At 31.1% G+C, this 16,617-nt stretch overlaps 1 long non-coding RNA gene across 1 annotated transcript; it reads left to right on the plus strand.

The window, feature by feature from the left end:
• Positions 1-14,816: 14,816 nt before the first annotated feature.
• Positions 14,817-16,617, plus strand: LOC107900414 (uncharacterized). Its single transcript, XR_005914957.1, has 2 exons — positions 14,817-14,950; positions 15,423-16,617. It is a non-coding gene; the product is annotated as an uncharacterized lncRNA (long non-coding RNA).

The raw sequence follows: 16,617 nt of genomic DNA on the forward strand, positions 1-16,617 counted from the left end.
CATATACATATAAGGGTTCACATGCATATGAGGGTTCGCATGCATATAATGGTTCACATACATATAAGGGTTCACATACATATATACAATTTGTGTATAGTAATTTGTTTGACAATTTGAAACATAAGAGTTGACTTAATCACAACACATTGGATAAGCGGATCTCTATCACACCCCAAAACTCAAAAGTCGAACATATCCCATAAGAGTGGCACAAAGCTAATTACTCTCCAAACACACCCCACATATTCCCCAAGTGTAGCATAAAGTTAAACACTCTCCAAACACCTCACATATCCCCAAGGCCTCTCACCAAAATCACGAAGCATATATGTGAGTAATCACAAATCCTATGGCATGCCAATGATATCTAATGGTTTTAGAGATCACAAAGTCAAATATACATGTATAAGCAGTTATTATCATACTCACTCATCCACATGTCATATATAGCTCGCAATGCACAATGCATGCTTTCACATATCATAATCCATTCATATTCATACTTACTGCGAACACATATGGTTCGTACATGGTAAACTCACCATAAAACTATGGTTTGCACATACTAATGGCGACCCTAGAACACTCACTTGTCGGGTTTGTAGATTTGTATACAAGCTTCTGCTTACCCTTTGTTTTGCTTGATGAAGGCTTTGTTGGGTTTACAATTTCACACATAAAATTCACAACACATACATGTTAAACACATAAAAAATCAAACAAAACACATAACACAGTTCGTTTAAACCTATACTTTGCCAGTTCGAGAAACCTATTAAACCAACTTGTCCTTATAACTTACTATCAGTTTCTCCACTTCAAAACAAGTTGGAAAATACTTTAAAACAATGGTTTAATTTAGAAATCCAAGTTTCACCATTAATGACCTCGATTTTAGATAAAACATGAACTTTTGATACGAGTCAAGGAGGTGACACTCAAGGGGTTGTTTTTCCTAGTGATCCAATCACTCGAAGCAAGGCACGACAATTAAAATCAAAGATGAATGCTTTTGTCCAATACTTTGTTGCTACAAATTTAAGTCATCATGTTCGTGACGTTGACAAATACGAGAATGTAATTCACTGGACCAATCTTGGAATAGTGAAAGCCCATGAATTGGTGGATTAATCTTTTATGTATCTTATTATTATTATTTACTTAATTCTCATTGGTTGGGACACATCACTTATGAGTTAAGTAATTTTATTGGTTAGGTTATTATTTATTTATTTTCTTAGATAATTTTAAAGAGTTTTATTAGGATTCAATTACTCTTGAAAGAGTTTTATTATGATTCAATTACTCTTGTAATTTGCCTATAAATAGACTTGCTTTTTACACAATGGGGGGAATAAAAAGAAAGTATTTGTTTTCTTCCAAATTTGTGTGAGGCAAATTTTTGAGAGTAGAGTGATTCTTCTCTTACTATTGAGTTTGGAGTTTGTTACTTTCGAGGGTATTTCGGAGTTACAAATATTCAAATTTCTTTCCCGTTCATCGGTGTTTCTAGAGGTTCTTCTTCTAGGGGTTTCGTAGGGAGCTGCTCAATCATTGGCGTTTTTTGTTACAAGTTAACCAAGGGTTCCATAGGGCAAATCTATCCTTTTATTATTATTATTTAACTAATTTTATTTATTCTCATTTTATTTCTAATTTGTGTTTCTCTTGTGTCTAGATCCGGGATTTCCGCATCAGTTGGTATTAGTTTTAGGCCATTCGGTGTTATTTTTTAAGCTAAAATCATATCCAAAACGAGTCAAAATACCAAAAAAAGTTCTAATAGGTTTCGTCAATTTTTTTTCTCCTCTTATTTAAAAAAGAAGAAGTAAAAAGCGTAAAAAAAAGGTAAAAAAAAGCAAAAAGCGCAAAAAAAACCGCAAAAAAAAAGTTGCCTACCTTTCATACGTAGGTTTCTTCTTTTCCTATTATTGTTATTATTTTTATTTTAGTTTTCCCAAAATTGAATTTCTTTTCCTTCTTCTTTTCTTGACTCAAGTATAATTAAAGCTTCAATTTTTGAAAATCTTAAGACATCAAACGTTTCCGATTTTTTTTTTAAATTGGGTAGAGTTTTGTTAAGTGTTCTTCTTATTAAAGCTTTTCTTTGACTCTAGAGTTAGGGATCGTTGCAGGTTAACGTTTTTTGTTTCTCTTACGCTTTCTAACACTTTGTTTCTTCTTGTGTTAGCAGATATTAAAGGCACGCACAATTCCTTCATCCATGTAGCCTCCATTACAAATTGCCTCGTCAAGTTTATTGGCCTCTTAGAGCAATTAGGGTCTTCATTGTTTCTTTTAAGTTTGCACCTTCGTTATTTGATCTTGATTAGTAACCCTCTCCAAACATATTTACAAGTTTTGAATCATTCAGAGAGTTATTCTTTTGAGAGCTAACGAGTGAGGTTATTATTATTTTTTCTTTCTTGTTCCTGTTTGTTTGATCTTTCACAGATACCATGCCGCTCACTAGATCCAAACTAGTAAAAATGAAGAGGATGAGCAAAAAAGAGAGAGCGATCCTTCGGTCGAGTTGTTAGAAAAAGAGATGAAAAAGTTACAAACTCAATTCGAACATCGCATGACCCAGATGTTACAAGAGCAAAGGGAGTATCTTGATACAAAACTTACAACTCAAGAGAGATACATTGCCGATAATTACAAGAAGTTGAACGAAGCCTTTATAAGCCGATCAAATTTGCGAGATCGAACTTTTAAACGAAGGGAGGACCATGTTTTTGATGATGACTTTGAGTCCGAATATGTACCTAGAGAAAGGTTGGAATGAAACAATGACACCCCCAAACCAAAATTTCCTTCTTTCTCAGGGAAGAATGATCCTGATGCTTACCTTGATTGGGAGGAAAAGATGGAAGCAGTCTTTGCTTGTTACAATTACTCTGATGAGAAAAAGGTAACATACGCTGTCGCTGAGTTCATTAATTATGCACTAACATGGTGGAATCAATTATGTAAAAGCAGGATTCTTTATAGAGAGCAACCTGTTACTACTTGGGTTGAAATGAAGCGCATCTTGCGAAAACGGTTTGTTCCACCATACTATTATCGAGAACTCCATCAAAGACTCCAACATCTTGTTCAAGGAGATAGATCTGTGGATGACTACTACAAAGAGATGGAGACTATTCAGATTAGAGCCAATCTTGTTGAAGAGGCTGAGGTGACTATGGCTAGATTCCTTGCCGGCCTAAAGCCTGAGATTGCAAATCGAGTTGAGTTACAACACTACATGGATGTTGAAGAGATGCTTCAAACCGCACTCACCATTGAAAAGCAATTACGAAAGAAAGGGACAACGAGGGTTGTTAGTTCAGTTTCTAATCCTGCTTAGAGAGGAAATTGGCAAAAACAAGATGATAGATTGTGGAATGGGAGAGATGCACAGTTCAAGCCAAATGAGCCTAAAACTTACTCTAAAGATATAGGTATGCCTAATTCACTTAAAGGTTCTACTTCTACTAATCGAGCTCCATCTTCTTCTTCTACTTCTCCTAGTGCCATTAAGCAGCCAAAAGATATTACCTGCTTCAAATGCCAAAGAAGGGGTCACTATGCTCGAGAATGCCCTAATAAAAAGTTATTGGTGATTCGAGAAGATGGCGAGGTTGATTTTGAGTCTGATAACGAAGATGAGATGCCTCCTTTGGAAGATGCTGATGATGTGCATACTCATGATGAGTATGAAGAATACTTGGAGTATGGTGAGAAAGCACTTGTTGCTCGAAGGGCTTTAAATGTCCAATTTAAAGAGGAAGGGCGCGAACAAAGAGATAACATTTTCCACACGAGATGTTTGATTAGTGGACAACCTAGTTCATTGATCATCGATAGTGGAAGTTGCACCAATGTGGTAAGTTCTTCCCTTGTTGAGAAACTTGGCCTACCTTGTGTAAAGCATCCAAGGCCATACCGATTGCAATGGTTGAATGATAGTGGGGAGGTAAAAGTATCTAAACAATGCTTAGTTTCATTTTCCATTGGTAGATACTCTGATAAAGTTTTGTGTGATGTTGTTCCAATGCAAGCTGGGCACATATTACTTGGACAGTCATGGCAGTTTGATCGACGAGTAAATCATGATGGTTTTCTTAACCAATATACCTTTGTGTTCCTTGGAAAGAAGTTTACTTCGGCTCCACTTCCTCCTCAAGAAGTCTACAATGATCAACTCAAACTTGGTAGTGAGATGGGTAAGGGAAGTGAGGTAAAATCATTGAAAAAGGCTGAGAGTAAAGAGGCCCTTAGTGTTAAAAGCCAACTTAAAGGCCCAACATTGGTAAGTGATTGCACACACAAGTCACGAGATGAGAAAGTGAGTTTATTCGCTAGGTTTCGAGATATCAAATTTGCTCTTTGTACAAAACAAACATTTGTAATTATTAGGTTTAGGGAAAACTTTGTTTCGACTAACCCTAATACATATTTGCCTAGTTGTTTTGTTGATCTTTTGCAGGATTTTGAGGATGTATTTCCTTCTAAAATGCCTAAGGGATTACCTCCTTTATGAGGGATTGAACATCAAATTGACTTTTGTGCCTGGTTCGAGTATTCCGAATAGACCAATCTATCGAAGCAATCCTGAAGAAACTAAGGAGTTGCAAAGGCAAGTTGAAGATCTCTTAGAGAAAGGGTTGATTCGTGAGAGTCTAAGCCCTTGTGCGGTCCCTGTATTTCTCGTCCCAAAAAAAGATAGTTCTTGGAGAATGTGTGTTGATTGTCGTGCTGTCAACAAGATTACGGTAAAGTATCGATATCCAATTCCTCGATTAGATGATATGTTGGATGAGCTTAATGGTGCATGCATTTTCTCTAAAATTGACTTAAAAAGTGGTTACCATCAAATAAGAATGAAACAAGGTGATGAATGGAAAACTGCTTTTAAAACTAAGTATGGCCTGTATGAGTGGTTAGTCATGCCATTTGGCTTAACTAATGCTCCTAGCACATTCATGAGATTAATGAACCACATACTTAGACCATTTTTAGGAAAATTTGTCGTTGCGTATTTTGATGACATACTGATTTATAGCAAAACTTTGAATGATCATGTTGGGCATGTTAAATTAGTATTGGATGTGTTAAGGCATGAACGACTCTTTGCTAATCTTGAAAAATGCACCTTTTGTATGGATAAGCTTGTTTTTTTTGGTTTTGTGATAAGTTCTACAGGAATCCATGTGGATTAAGAGAAAGTAAAGGCAATTAAAGAATGGCCTATCCCTAAAACTGTTTCTGAGGTAAGGTCTTTCCTTGTGTTAGCCGGTTTCTACTGCAGGTTTGTTCGTAACTTTTCCACAATTGCTTCGCCTTTGACTGCACTTATTAAAAAGGATGTATCTTTTCATTGGACAGATAAACAAGAATTAGCATTTAATGAACTTAAAGATAAATTGTGTAATGCTCCTATTCTTGTTTTACCTAATTTTGAAAAGACCTTTGAGATTGAATGTGATGCTTCTGGTGTAGGTATAGGTGCCGTCCTCATGCAAGATAGTAAACCACTAGCCTACTTTAGTGAGAAACTTGGTGGAGCACATTTGAACTATTTGACCTATGATAAAGAGTTGTATGCCTTGGTAAAGGCATTAGAAGTTTGGCAACATTACCTTTTACCAAAGGAGTTTGTGATTCACACTGACCATGAATCACTTAAGCACTTAAAGGGACAAGGTAAGTTGAACAAGCGACATGCGAGGTGGATTGAATTCACTGAATCTTTTCCTTTTGTTATAAGGTATAAGAAAGGTAAAGATAATATTGTGGCTGATGCTCTATCAAGGAGGTACACTTTACTTAGTACTTTGCATACTAAGTTATTAGGTTTTGAGTATCTCAAAGATTTATATGCCACTAATTCTGATTTTGCAAGCATTTATGATGCATGTGAACATGGTGTATTTCACTAATTTTATAAGCATGATGGCTATCTTTTTTCGAAATAATAGACTATGCTTACCAAAGTGTTCAATGCGAGAATTGTTGGTTCGAGAGGCTCATAGTGGTGGTCTTATGGGTCATTTTGGAGTCACTAAGACTTATGGTGTTTTACATGAGCATTTTTATTGGCCTAACATGCGAAAAGTTGTTGAGAAAATTTGCTCTACTTGCATTACTTGTAAACAAGCTAAATCCACTATGATGCCTCATGGTCTATATACTCCTCTTCCTGTTCCTAGTTCACCTTGGACTGACATTTCAATGGATTTTGTAATAGGTTTACCAAGGACAAAGCATGGACGAGATAGCATCTTTGTGGTTGTGGATCGATTTTCTAAAATGGCTCATTTCATTCCATGCCATAAGACTGATGATACAACCCATGTTGCCGATCTATTTTTCCGTGAAGTTGTGAGATTACATGGAATCCCAAGGATTATTGTTTCTGATAGAGATGCAAAATTTCTTAGTCACTTTTGGAAGGTGTTATGGGGTAAGTTAGGTACTAAACTACTTTACTCTACTACATGCCACCCTCAAACTGATGGTCAAACCGAGGCGGTAAATCGAGTTTTGGGATCTTTGCTTAGAGTCATAATAAGTAAGAATGTTAAATATTGGGAAGAATGGATACCCTATGTTGAGTTTGCTTATAATCGTTCTGTTCATTCTTCCACAGGTTTTACTCCTTTTAAGATTGTATATGGCTTTAATCCACTTACTGTTTTAGATTTGCTTCCTTTACCTTTGAATGAGATTGCTAATTTAGATGGTGAAAGGAAAGCTGATTTAGTGAAAGAGATCCATGAGAAGGCTCGTAAAGCCATTGAGAAAAAGAATGAGCCCAATGCACATCGAGCTAATAAAGGGCGAAAGCAAGTCTTGTTTGAACCTGGAGATTGGGTATGGGTACATATGAGGAAGGAGCGATTTCCTTCTAAGAGAAAGAATAAACTTGATGCACAAGGGGGTGGACCATTCCAAGTACTCGAGAAAATAAATGACAATGCTTATCGCATTGATCTTCCTGGTGAGTATAGTGTTAGTGCTACTTTCAATGTTTCTGATCTTTCTCCTTTTGAATATGATATAGGTTCAGATTCGAGGACGAATCTTCTTGAAGAGGGGGAGAATGATACGAGCCAAGGAGGTGACACTCAAGGGGTTGTTTTTCCTAATGATCCAATCACTCGAAGCAAGGCACGACAATTAAAATCAAAGATGAATGCTTTTGTCCAAGACTTTGTTGCTACAAATTTAAGTCATCATGTTCGTGACGTTGACAAATACGGGAATGTAATTCACTTGACCAATCTTGGAATAGTGAAAGCCCATGAATTGGTGGATTAATCTTTTATGTATCTTATTATTATTATTTACTTAATTCTCATTGGTTGGGACACATCACTTATGAGTTAAGTAATTTTATTGGTTAGGTTATTATTTATTTATTTTCTTAGATAATTTTAAAGAGTTTTATTAGGATTCAATTACTTTTAAAAGAGTTTTATTAGGATTCAATTACTCTTGTAATTTGCCTATAAATAGGCTTGCTTTCTACACATTGGGGGAATAAAAAGAGAGTATTTGTTTTCTTCCAAATTTGTGTGAGGCAAATTTTTGAGAGTAAAGTGATTCTTCTCTTGCTATTTAGTTTGGAGTTTGTTACTTTCGAGGGTATTTCGGAGTTACAAATATTCAAATTTCTTTCCTGTTCATCGGTGTTTCTAGAGGTTCTTCTTCTAGGGGTTTCGTAGGGAGCCGCTCAATCATTGGCGTTTTTGGTTACAAGTTAACCAAGGGTTCCATAGGGCAAATCTATCCTTTTATTATTATTATTTAACTAATTTTATTTATTCTCGTTTTATTTCTAATTTGTGTTTCTCTTGTGTCTAGATCCGGGATTTCCGCATCAACTTTGTTTCAATGAGTTTAAAACATGTTTTCAAAAGGGAACAAAACCTTACCTCAGACTAGAGAATGGTGACTTGGTGTTCACTTGTTATAAAAACTCGATAGAAATAGACTTGAAAATCAATGAAGGCTCTTGAAAACATTGAGAGAGTTTTTGCTGTTTAAAAGATGAGTACAATCATAATAGAAGAGTTTGCTTTTATAGGCTATCAAAGTGTTTGGGTGAGTGAAAGATTTTCAAGTCATAGCAGGAGTTTGAAGGAGATTACATGAGTGACTCTATTTTGTTCTAGGATAAATAATCTGATTTTAAAACAAAGGTATAATAACTTTATGAATACTTCCAATTTTTTCCTTTTTACAATTTAGTCCTCTAAATTACTTTTCAAGAATGGTTTCTCTTTAAAAACCAGTTAGAAAAATATTTTCCGAACCTCATGAAGCCTTTGGTATCGAGAACTAATTTCGGCCCAAACCATCTAAACCTAATTTGCTAAATTGAAACTTTTAGGCCTAATTTTGGGATGTGACAAATGGGATTAAAATAAATACTTAAGAGATCTTTGTACTATAAGATCAAAAGTAATTTAATCCCTCTCAAGATAAATTGAGCAATTTAGTGTATATACTATTAGAAGTTGAGAAAATAAGGATAATTTATAATAATATTAACTATTTTTATTTCCATTAAATTGTGCACTTTAAGATTGTGTCTCGGCATCACCTCTTGATGTTAAAAAAATGACTATTTCTTTTGATAAAATCCAAGTTTTAGGACTAATATGGACCAAAAAAGTATAAAACCCAAGTTGAAAAATTTTGTCAAGTTCAAGAACTAAATGTTGCTCTATCTTTTTTAAAATTACATATTTAACCTTATGTTTTTTTTAAATAATGAATATGAAATTAAGCCTTAAAAAAATCTCACCCTATTGAGTCCTCAACTAAGCTTTTTGGTTAACCAAAATTGTCGTTAACCGGTTTGATCGTTAACGAACACAGATGTGGTTGACAAAATCTAACATGTGGCGTGCCATCTCAATATATATTTAAAAAATAAAAATCTGAAAATTAATAAAAAAATACGAAAAATACACATCTAGAATGAACATGGACAAGTGGACATTGGAAGTTTATTTGAATTTGGACACTAATTTGTCCATATTCATTTTATATGTGGTTCAATATATAAAATTTATTAAAAAAATATTAAAATGTATAAAGAATAATTAATAAATCTTAAAAGTATAAAATAATAAAATAATTAAAATTTTATCTAGATTTTGTTCATGTATCCCATTTTTCTTCTTATAGAATTTTTTAAACTTTTTAAAATAAACATAAAGCTAATGTTATTTGACCAGTTATATAGTAATTCAAATAATTGTATATTCATCAAAGTGTCTCAGAAGCAAGAAAAAATGTTTAAAGAGATCCCCATATTTATTTTTCATATGAATTATAGATATCATGATTGAAAGCTTAACAAATTTGATTAGTGGTTTTTTAGGCTTAATTTTCCAATTTCAACGATGATGATGGAGAAAGGGAGGTTTTTCTTTTAAGTGGTATTTGTATTTTTTTTTAATACTGGATTGGGTTACAAGTCAACCGAATTTTAATAAATTATGAAAATATTTTTTTATAGTTGAAATAGGCATAATGATAAATTTGTCCACTAACGTTTACATTTTTTGTCAAAATGACCCTAATGTATTTCTGAGTCTTTTTTAGTCATCAACCTTTGTTCTTTTTTTCAAATTACTTTTTTTAACAGATTTGATAAAAATATCGTTAAAAAATTAACGGGATGACGTGGAATTTTTTTAATGATATGTAATTTATTACTTAAGTAACCCAATAAGATAATTACATGTGAAAAATAATAAAATAAATAAATCATACATGAAATTAAAAAAAATAACTCTTAATTTAAAGAAAATAAACTTAATTATCTAAAAGAAATTTCAAAATGAATGCATACATTTGTTTACTGATAGGTTTCAAAAAAATAGTTAATAAATCAAATCGAAAATACTGAAAATCAGGGATAGTAATCAAGACCGTTATTTCATATATTTTGATAGTGAAAATTAAATTTTTGAGCTTAACAATGATCATTCTTTTTTGAGTGAACTAGAAAGTTTTTTTTGTAGTTATCATAATTCTAGTTATATGAATAATGGCTCGAAAAATGATGAGCTCCACTATCATTTTAACTTGTAAGACAATGATACTAACTATGGTTGGAACAATCACATTAATAGTTGTATCATTTTAAAACCCTTTTTTAAATAATTACGTTTATTTTATTTAAATTAAAAGTTATTTTTTTAACTTCATGAATTATTTGTTTTATTATTTTTCACATATAATTATTTTAATGGGTTATCTAAGTAATAAATTATATCTCATTAAAAATATTCCACATATGAAATTCCATATCGTCCCGTTAATTTTTTTAACAGTACTTTCATCAAATCTGTTAAAAAAAAGCAATTTGAAATAAAGAACAAAGGTCGAAGGACAAAAAAGCTCAAAAATACAATTAGGGTCATTTTGACAAAACATGTAAACGTTTATAGCCAAATTTCTGATTAAGTCTTTAAAATAAGTAATATTACTCAAATGTACTTTAGTTTATTTTTTATTTTAAAAAAAACTAATAAAAATATGCGTATGGTGGGATTTGAACTCATGTTAATTAAATTAGTAAAATTTTAAATTTACTACTCAACCAATAATTTATTTTAATTTATTATATATTTTAATTTTATTATGCACATTTTATTATCTTCATCAATTGTGTATCAATATTTATACCATTATTTAAACACTTGACTGAGTTGGTGTTACGGGTTAACCAAATACCAACTCAGTTGAGAAATGACTAATTTACCCTTTTTATTAAATGATTACTATTATTATTTTAATGATATTTTTGTTTTTTCATACTTTTATATAATCTTTAAATAAAATAATTAAAATTGACATATCCTAAGATCAAACACATGTTCAATGGATTTATGAACAAATTCTTTACCACATCAATAATTCTTATTGAGTAATATTTTTAAAAAAATCACATAAAATGTTTTTTCTCACCCATCGTGTTTATAGATTATGTCGTTGATTGAGTTAGTGTCGCAAGTAAGCTTGATATTAACTCAAGATTGATGACAACACCATAATAAACAATTAGAGTACATTTAATAATTTTAATCTGATATATTTATATGCTTAAATTTTGTTTATATTTATATGCTTAAATTTTGTTTTACTCACAATTTAATCTAATTTTTTTTATAATTTTAATATAGTACAAATTGCATGTGTTATTATTGTTAGTTAGTTTCAAAATCATACGTTTTATTATTTATTGTGTGTTATTTTTAAACACACATTATATTTTAAATATATAGTTTCCGCACGCATATACATGTGATAAAATTTCTAATTTTTAATAATGTTTATAAAAATGCATGATTTTTACTTCTTTTAAAAAAATTTATAATATTCATAGTCATATTTAAAATCAACATAGACAAAGGATGTCTAGATTCAAAAGATCTTGAATGTCCATTTGTCCAACTTCAATTTGGGCACATGGTTTTAGTATTTTTTTATTATAAATTTTTAATTTTGTAAATATGTCGACGTATGCCGACATACTACCCACATGGCATGTCACATGTTATCTTCCATCAGACATGGCACTATCTATTAACGATCAGATCAGTCAACAACGGTTTCCATTTATAAAAAGACCTAAATTATTTTGTCACTAATGACTTAATAGAGTGAAAATATAAGTTTCATGTGTATAATTAGACAAATAAAAATTCATATAACAAATTTATCCATAATAATTTCGATATTTTAAAAGTGACTTATTCTGAGCCTAAAAAAAATCCAAATTGTTTTCAGACCTTAACTTTTTACTATCTATGACTTAAAAAAAGAAGAAGCATATCTATGACTTCATGACTTATGTTTTGGGTTTGATCACTCAAGGATGATAAATGCAAGAAAGAGGGGGGACCGAAAATCAAAGAGTAAACGTTTTAAAGAAAAATACAAAAGCTTTTGTCCAACAAAAACGTAATCATCCTTTGTCTGGATATCAAGTATGCCCATTCGTCATCAACTTCAAATGTAAATGACTTATTAATGGCTGGTCCATGGCCTTGATTCAGACTCGAGCCAACCAAACAGCAAACATGCTGCTTTCCTTACATGTGACAAAAGCCCCAACCTAGGCCTTTACTCTAACTTTAAGCCTTTAATTGTTTAAGAAATTGTACCTTAAAATTGCAGCAATTAGCCCTCCACCCATTAACTCCTTTGATTCTTAAACTACTTGCTGCTGGGTAAAGTTTTACCACTGCGCAGCTCAGCTACTTATTTTGTACCCTTATTATTGCCCAGAAAAGAAAACAGCCTTCCCCTATAAAACATGTCCCTTTCTCTACCTTTGAAATTGAAACCCTAATAGGTCGATGTTTTGAGTTTAGGTTTTATAAATAGAGAACATAAAGTTGAAACAACATTGTCCATTGTTGAGAGATTCAACTGACTTAGTTCGGATTTAATTGAATTCGTATGGTTACTGAATATCGAAAGATGTAAACAAAAAAAAAGAAGAAGAAAATTCATAGTTGAATCTTTGAGATCCATTGATAGAACAATAAAGAAACGGAGGATTAGAAATTTAGAACCATTAATGTCTCTGTTATTAAGGCACATTATTAAATGTGGATACTGTTGGACGCTTTAATTATTTATAAATTTATTGGATAAACTAATCAATTTTAAGACAAAACTATATGTTGAAGGGAGTGATTATAGACATAAATTATTGGATAGTGCCAAGTACATGAGCTTGCAGCAGCCTTCTCCAACGCCACAAAAACATTGCCTCCACGTATTTGTTATGGTATTCCATGGGCCAAGCTCTTCTACTTTATTATAAGTCAACTATATCTTTACCATTTCTTTAGAAATAAATGTATAAGGGATGAGATTTTTCTATTTATTTATTCAATTCAACTATCGAATTTATTAATATAATTGTACTTACCATATATATAAAATTTTAAATCAATCTAATTTTTTTCTCATATAAATCTAAATATTATTTATATAATATATATTATAAGGTCTAAGACCTAAAGCTGATATGCACAGCTTAGTTTATTGGCACATGAATTTATTATACATAAAAAATATATTTTTGACTAAAAAAATTTCAACTACCTATATTAATCACTAATATATCATTGGTTTTACTACTTCCTTATTAAAATATATTTCTATTATTAATCACGGGAATTAAGTGAGATGGTAACGGGTTCTCCTACCTTAATCAATGGTCGAGGGTTCGATCCTTGTCTTGAGTATGGAACAGCTTTAAACTCATGGTCAGCAACTACCCCTTAATAGACTTACAGAATGCATAGAATTAGTTACTGAGCATATATTTCTATTTGTGATTGTAATCGTATGTAAATTATAATCACAATTTAATAATTTATGGATATTATATTTAACATAATAATAGGGTTTCTTACACTCATATATTTACTCTCTTCGGCACAAACCCACCCAGCCCGGTTTCGGTTTCTTAAAATAGAAATTTTTTCATTTAGGTTTTTTTATAATCTATAAAATTTTAAATTAGTAATGGTAAAATTACACTTCAGCTCTCCAAAAATGATAAAAGTTTGATTTAATCATTTAAAAATTATAAAAATATAGACTATTAAAATGGTGAAATTACATTTTTACTATCATAAAAATATACAATTTAATTCCGACCCCTAAAAAGAAATTCTAACTTCGCTCCTGACTAAGAGGACGACTGTCGACATCAAAAGTTTTGACGATGGTGAACGACAATGATGATGGAGTTTGGGAGAAGGATGAAAAATTGAAAAGGAAAGAAAAAAATTGAAAATGTTAATTAGTTTTTAATTAATAAAAATAAAAAAGAATTTAAATAAATATATTTTAATACACGTGGCATAGTATGGTTGGTTGAAATTAAAAACGTAACAATGTTAGTTATGTACTTAAAAAAAATTAAGTTAACTTACTGTTTCCAAATTTAAATATAATTAAATTCAAAAAATTTAAAATATCAAATAAATATAAATTGTCAAGTTTAAATACCTCCGTATATATACACCCTAAATAATAACATGATTTGTAACAAATTGCAAGTCTAAAAAACAAACCCATTGAACAATGATATCATCATATTTGTTTATTACAGTATAAACTATATCTATTTCATGTTACAATACTAATTCTAAATTCTTTTTAATTTTTTATGAATTTACGTTTAAATTTTATAATCATTTTAATATCATATGTCCAAACATGTTACTTATATAATACTATTTGTGCATCACATGTGATGAGAAATTAATTAGTATATATTTAACGGTTGAAGATTTTCTTTACGTAAAATAAATAATTAAAAATTTTATTTTACTTCAAATTAGATATGCATGATCTATATAAATGAGATTGAATTATTAAAATATCAATTGAGAAAGAAATTATTAAAGTGATATCTTCAAATTGGATCCTTTGTGTAACAGCCCGATTTTGACCCTAATCGGAACAGTAGTTTAGGGACCATAAATTCGAGTCTGAAAAATATTTTAATATTATTTTCTGTGTTAATTATGTGTGAATTTACATATGTGAAAGTTTCGTGAATTAATTTTATGTTTGTGTGCTTAATTTCAAAAAAAGGGCTTAATCGCGTAAAATGAAAATTTGATGGTTAATTAAGAAAGTGCCTAATTGTTGTTGTCTTTATAAGTTTGAGGCCTTATGTTGTAATTTATCCAATAATAATAGGTAGTGGATGGCATAATGATGATATGTGATTTTTATATATATATATAAATAAAAGTTAAAATAATAATAATATAATAATATATGTTATAATAAAACAAAACACTAAAAGCCACCATTTTATGTTCATCTTTCTTCACCGAATGTAGAAAAGAAAAACAAGGTTTGAAAGCTTGAAACATTCGACCATTTTGAAGCTTAATTCAAGGTTGGTTTTTGTTCGGTTTTTGATAATTTTTACGTTTTTGAGATCGTTGCTTTGAATACTTCAAAACCCATATCTTAATTTTGTGAATTGTTGATGATTTTGAGAAATGCCATTGATGAATGCTTGAGCTTTGTGATAGTTGATGATGGAATATGAAAGATATGTGAAAGATTAACATGTTTTGTCTTTGAATTTTTGATGAATTTGAGTAATTAGGGTTTAATTGTAAAAATAAATTTTTGAGGGACTAAAATATGAAATAAATGAAATATGTGGGCTTGTATGGACACTAGGAATATTCGGCCCTTAAGGAGTGAAGTCAAATTTTGTGTATTTTGTGTTTTGAGCAAAAAGGACTAAATTGTAAAAAGTGTGAAATGTTAGGGGCAAAATTATAATTTGCCTATTTATGTGTTTTTAGGTTAAATTGAATAGAATTATGTTTAAATAAACTTAATTTGAATATGCTTAGATCAAGAATTAAAGAAATTGGATTTGGATCGGGGAAATACAAAAGTGGTCGAGTAGCTGATTTAACAGTCGACGACATCCGAGGTAAGTCTATTAGCATATAAATGTTGTTGAATTTGCAAATATATATATGTTATTTGTTGAATTGAATTTTGTGGATATATATGTGTATTGGCCGAATGTGTGATAAGCCAGGAAGTTTTATTTCGTGTTTGATTCGATCGAGATACGTTGTCCAAGAGCCCGTACGAACCTTAGGAATAGATAGGATACATATGTCATGACATAGGATTTCCGATATGTGTTATCGTGTAAGACCACGTTTGGGACGTTGGCATCGACTTGTGTTTACGTGTAAGACCATGTCTGGGACATTGGCATCGTATTTGATTCGTGTAAGACCCTGTCTGGGTCAGTGGCATCGATATGTGATTACATGTAAGACCACGTCTAGGACGTTGGCATTGTACGAGTCTTTCGACTATCCGAGTATCCTTTTTAATTCTGAATGGTTCAACAGGCAAAGATAAGTTGTGTACGAATGTATAAATCAGGCTAAGTGACCAGGTATGTGATAGTTGATTACCTATTTGAAAATAAGGTAAGTTGTATACTTGAATTGATGATATGAAGTTATGTGAAATATGAATTATGTGATTGCATATTTGAATATATATGTATTCAGCCTTTGATGTATATGTGCATTGAGGAAAGTGACGATTGGATATATTAATGTTCAATTGATTATTCGGTAAAGAGGGAAGTTATTACAAATTCTATAAGTTTTGATATATATATTGATAAATTGAATTATATGTGAAATTATAATGATTTATTACTAATTGTCTAGCTTAATTTATGTAAATGATTAAATGTTTATTTGCTTATGGCTTACTAAGCTTTAATAGCTTACTGTGTGTAATCGCTTTCAATTTTATAGATTTGGAAGTTGGTTAAGAGCACGGGAATCGTCAGAGAAGTCTATCACACTATCGACTGTTTTCGGTATTTTACTAAGTTTGAATTTAAACTTATGGCATGTATAGTCTAGTTAATATGTTTGATTTTTGGGTATGTAAAGATGAGCCATGCAAAAATGGCTCATTTATTTTGTTAAGCATGGTTTTTATACTTTTGATCAAGTGATAGATATGTTGATTTTGGTATTTCAGCTATGGCATATTTATTTATGTGAA

The sequence above is a fragment of the Gossypium hirsutum genome, chromosome D06 (genome assembly GCF_007990345.1).
Source record: "Gossypium hirsutum isolate 1008001.06 chromosome D06, Gossypium_hirsutum_v2.1, whole genome shotgun sequence".
NCBI lineage: Eukaryota > Viridiplantae > Streptophyta > Magnoliopsida > Malvales > Malvaceae > Gossypium > Gossypium hirsutum.